The sequence below is a fragment of the Hyperoodon ampullatus genome, assembly GCF_949752795.1.
Source record: "Hyperoodon ampullatus genome assembly, chromosome: 13".
In the NCBI taxonomy this organism is placed as follows: Eukaryota; Metazoa; Chordata; class Mammalia; order Artiodactyla; family Ziphiidae; genus Hyperoodon; species Hyperoodon ampullatus.
The window spans coordinates 83,501,223-83,506,016 of NC_136926.1; positions in this window are offsets into that span (position 1 = coordinate 83,501,223).

Here is a 4,794-nt window from a genome sequence, read left to right on the forward strand (position 1 = left end):
AAAACTATGCAAGGAAATATGAATCCGACACTCTGCAACCTGGGGCAAGTTGCTGTTTAATTTATAATATGTGTTGCTGGAGTATTATATTCAGGAAATTCAAAACACAGCAATGTGTAAAGATGTTTTTTTAAGTGATCAAAGGCTTAACTGAGTAAGTCCCCGTTTTTAAAATGTTACTATTTTATGAGTATAAAAAATGTCTAATCCCATAAATGGAAATCTCACATTTACTCACACACAAAAACACACCACAGATACTCACGGACGCTCTGAGCTCTTATTAATTATTGGAATGTGTAATATATCCGAAGTCCAGTATCCATGTATTTTGAAGATTAAAAGTAAATGAACTCTATTAAAGTAGATAGGAAGATACTATGATCATAAAAACAAAATTTTATTCATGTTGAGGTCAAGATTACAGTAAAGTAACCTAGCTATTTCCTTGTCCAGTCATCACATTATCCCAGCCACATTCATTGGAAATATATCTACATTAATCATAAATAAAATTTATATCAATTCTACAGTAATCTCTAATGAGGAAATTTGAGTATGTATAGCAGTCTGGGATTATTGGCAGAAACTCTATGTGATGATACCTAGCAGGGAGTTGGAAATATGGAATAAGAATTTAGAAGTAAGATCAGGATTGTGGGTAAAATTTTAGAAATATCTTCATAAAGGTGATATAATAAATTATAGAATTAGATGAGATTACCAAAGGGATGAATGTATACAGCAATAATATTCAATCTCTGGGGTACATAATAATCACTATGAGTGCTTGTTAGAAACTGAGAATTTGGGTTACAGCTCCAGGTTTTGTGATCTGGTAGATCTGGATTGGAACAGGAGAATCTACAGGTGCATAAAACTCCCTTGGTTATTCGAAAAGAGATGTTCCTAGGGTTTACTGTGAGAAAATAGCCAGAGAATTGTGAAGGACAAAGACAGATGGATCTTTCCAATGTATTTACCCTTAGAGATAGTAGGAAGTAGAAGTAGAAGAAGGCATTAGTGAAAAAAAAATTTTTTTAATACCTTAAGGAAAACCAGAGTCTCATGTCACAAAAGCTAAGAAAGAGTGTTTGATGGAATAGTCAATGCTCTTCAATGCTGCAGACAAACATAAGAATTTGCAATAATCATGGTGACATCATTTTGTACAACATGATGAGAAAACTGGACTTAAAGAAGGAATATTACAGCAATCAACAGAGACTTTTAAAAGTTTGATGACAAAGGGTAGCAGTGAAATAGGATAACATTGTTTTGGAAATTTTTTTTTATTCTTTTAATGTTGGGAGGAAAGATAGGGATATTAGCAAAGGATGGACCCAGGAAAGAGGAAGAAGTAAAAGTAGGAGGGAAAGGAGAAATAATGAGCACAGCTTTGGAGAATTTGGAGAAGAACTGAGATGCTCAATTGATGAGCTCTTCTCTTTGGAAAACAGGAGTTATGAGTGTGTGTGTGTGTGTGCATGCATGACTGCAGGTGTGTGTTTACGTGTGAGATATCTATGTGTATATGCATTAGATATAAATATACAATTTCTTCTTCTCATCTTTCTCCTCCTTCTTCAGCCAGAAAAGAAAGGTGAAAGTAATGGTGAAATCACAGAGTCATAATGTAAAAACATCTAATTTAAATTGAGTGAGAATACATTGGTCTTGATCTCCTCAGGGAAAGTGTGGAGAAAGAACACTTTTTAAGGGGAGAGGAAAACAAACCTGGTCCTCAAGGCTTAACAAGGCTGAAGAGATTTGAAGCAGCTCTGAGGAAAGATTTGGAAGTGATACACTGAAAAATAAGAATTGGAATTTATTAGGAACAGAGAGTTGTAGGGCATCATACATTCAGTCCAGTAATGTTGGACTAATTTACAAGGTTGCGTTACTTTGTAGCAAAAAAGGGGGGCATATTTTCACAAATTCTGGTATTTTGGAAGCAGGAAAAGAGGAAGTGGACATGGTGGTCCACCCATAGTCAGGAATGGCAAAGATAGGTAAGGCAGAATGACAAGGGACGGGTATTTAAATGATATCAAATTGCTCATCATGAAACGGTCTGGGTAGGGAGGTGAACTCAATGGACAAGAAAGATAGTAGCCCACAGACCTACGGGAAAGTGAATAATAAACCTCATCTATCCACGGCTATAATATTACCGTGTTTAATAGAAATAGTGGACTTGTTTCATAGAAGGCTATTAACACGTAGTAGATTAGATACTGCAAGTGTGTGAGACAACTTCCAATTGTGTTTCTACAGAGGTGCTTTGGTCCTTATAGATCTTTTCTTATATAGACCCTGATACAATAACAGCTATAGTCATCCAAAGAAAATGTTTAGTCTCCTGATTAAAACGCTATTTCTGGCCTGCTTAATACACATGGTACAAGAACTACATATTCAAAACCAAAGAAAAACTAAAGGGTGGATTAGTATGCAAGCCCTAAATATGCTAATATGACAGATTATATCAATTTTCCGCTTGTGTTTTGCTCCAAGTTAATGGAGCAATGGTCTTTGAGTTCCCTTAGCACATCTTCCACTATCAAGGAATGATTGTGGTCTCATTTAACATTCACATAAAAAATACGAGCTAGAGATATAGAAAGATATTTTTAAAACACCACATTAAAAATCTATAGTAATAACCTAAATGGGAAACGAACTTGAAAAAGAATGGACAATGGGTATAGCGGAATCACTTTGCTGTATACCTGTAACTAACACATCATTGTTAATCTACTATACTCCAATATAAAGTAAAATTTTAAAAAATCTATAGTAATCTAGTAGCACATGTGAAATCATGTGTTTTATGCAGAAAACTCATTTTAAATGTATACATTTATGTCTATATGTTTATGACATATACATATATGTGTACATGTGATAAATACGATCAAAATATATGCATTTTTACTCATTGTATATGGATACAGAAATTCAGATAAACTAGAGAAAAACAGAAACATGTAGCTAGATGTACAGATGAGGTAGAAATAGAATTCGTGTGTCTGGTCACATTCTGAAAGATTGTCCTTATCATGTTTTGGGAGAGTTGAACTAAGAATATCCATACTCAAGGAAGCATTCCATAGGCTGGAGTTGAGATTTGTTTAGTTTCTGTTAAATCAATAATAAAGTAAACACCAAAAAAGGTGACGTATCTTGATAATGAAATAAGAATCTATATAAGTAACAAGTAGAAGTAGTACATTTTATTACACATTGAAAACATTTCTTAAATTGCTAAATTCTGGTATTTAAACAGTAATGCTTACTATATCTTTTGCTGAAACTGAATTATATTTGCTTTCAACACTACCAAAAAAAGTAGATCAATACAGGTAATAAATCTTTAAACGCATTTTAACCTTACAAGCTGTTTAGATGCTGAAGGATAATCAATAAGCACAGCAGAAAAACGGTGTGTGATTCATGTTTTAAGGCAGTGTTATTCTATGACATAATACCAATAACTCTGAATGTAAATGCCAAGATCAATTTTGCTTCTGAAAAATTACTCAAACAGAGTGACATGAAGTAATCACTTTAATTTACAAACATGCTAGATAAATTTTCATGAATGCAATAATTATTTTATCTGTGATATTTTAGAAAAAACAGTAACTTTATTTCACAATGATTTTATTGAGATATTAAGTCACCAGAATATGTCTTTAAAACAGATATAAATTCAAATATGAATTTTTCACTTACCTAGTATATGGCAATTCATGCAAACAGTGTATCTGATTCAATTTTTTTTAAAAAACTATTTTTCAAACTCGAGAAAATACTAACACAGTAAACAAAGATTTTTAATATTTTTCCCAGTGAGCGCACATTTTTATATCACTTTAACAACTTTCTGAATTTTATAGTTATGTTTGATTATACTTATGAACAAAATAACAAAGAATCTCCCAATGGATAAGTACAGTGAAGCGAATAACAATTTGTATGATTTTATCTTCCTAACAGAGCAATAATTGGGATAATAGAGTTAAGATTTCAGATTCACTTATATATTATTTCTCAATAGAGAAGTTTTATGCATTTGTCAGAAATCATAAAGGTTTACAGCATACAGACACAATCTTACAGTATACGCAAATAAAAAACATAGAAGAAGTTGGGGGATCATAGGACAGAATGCAGACTGTGAGAATATTATCTAACTGTATTGCCAATATACTGATACTAAATTGTCACAGAAGGGGGTGGGGTTAAAAGTTAATGTCGGCAACATTGGAAGTGAGTGGCTTTTGTAAGATTAAAAGCAAGAGAATTTTACATAAGCCTGGAACTCGAGCAGGTGATGTCATTTTCTGCAGTAATATTAATTCTATTAATTCTGAATCCATATGAATGTGTACTAGGATTGAAAAACTAAGTAAATGAATGACAGGAGCTGAGAGTAAGGTGTCTCCCTGTTATCGTGGGAGCTTACAGACAGCCAAAGAGAGTAAGGTTGGGATAATACATACAGTATAGATAGAGATTTGGTGACATCAGTATGAATTCATGTTACTTAATATAGGTGAAAACTATACATGATGCAATCAATACTAGATCCATTCCACTGATGACTGATACTACAGATGAAACATATAGCAACTGACAAAAATTTATGGAAAAAAACTCCCTTTGGTATACAAACTGAAGAGAATTCCAGTGTACCAGCATGTAAGTGGAAAGAATGCAGACATGGCTTAAAAAAAAAAAAAATACGATGCAAGGGTAAAAAGAAGCAGCAAACATATAAGAATGTAA